Below are 1,016 nucleotides of genomic sequence, written 5' to 3'. Positions count from 1 at the left end.
ATTGTCAATCAAACACAGTTAAAAAATCGGCCAGGGGTTTCCTTACGGGTGGCAAACCCTTTGTCACTGTATTTTTGCTCTTCTGTTTTCAGAGTTCAAAATATAAAACCAAATAGTAGGGGGCTTGTTTTTCAAAACTTATAAATCACCTTATACAAAGTGGCGCATTTTTCAATGAATAAACCAGTCCAAAAATCGGCCTCCTCATCAGTAAGACATCTCTGTGGCATCAGGTCGTCATCGTTGTTGTCGTCGCCGGTGGTGATTTCATCTCCTTGTTCCAGTGAGCTCTTGTCTTGAGATCTATAAGTGTAGACTGATCCGAAGATGTTGATTCTCTTCAGGAGTACTCAATCTCTTGATGCCTGTTAATAAAAAAAAAAATAACAAAATTACTTTGACATAAAAAATGAACCTTTGACCAAAGCAGCCAAAGCCAGGAACACCAGGGCGAACCCCTTCTCTTTTTCGATAAGTGCATGCACTGCGCTCTTTTAAATGGGACCTGTGGCTTTACGTCCAATCCGAAGGGCGAAGCAATGGTTAAGTGTCTCGCTTAAGGACACAAGTGTCATGGCTGGGGATTCGAACCCACACTCTGCTGATCAGAAACACCAGAGTTTGAACTTGATGCTCTTAACCGCTCGGCCATGACACTTCCGACAACGGTTTACACACATGTCATATGATCGGTGAATTTTGCTTGTACTAATCCGCATGTAGCACTGAAATACGTCATTCAGGCACGCTCGTGGCTCTTCAACAATGTTACCCCTGATCACTGGACCATTTATTTCATTCATCAAACCAACTCAGAAATTGCCTGTGCAGCCAAATATGTAGTGATAAATATCACAAGAACCATCTCTGCCCTCACAGGTACCTACTTACCCCTGTGCAATCTATGGAAACTGTATGATAAACCTAGAAGGGTCTACAAGCCTAAAGCCCGGTTCATACTTCCTGCAAATGCGAACAAATTTTGTTGTCACAAACTCGCAATGAATCACTCGCAA

The sequence above is a fragment of the Asterias rubens genome, chromosome 7, assembly GCF_902459465.1.
Source record: "Asterias rubens chromosome 7, eAstRub1.3, whole genome shotgun sequence".
In the NCBI taxonomy this organism is placed as follows: Eukaryota; Metazoa; Echinodermata; class Asteroidea; order Forcipulatida; family Asteriidae; genus Asterias; species Asterias rubens.
The sequence above is the reverse complement of the archived record's forward strand: the minus strand, read 5'-3'. Positions refer to the sequence as shown.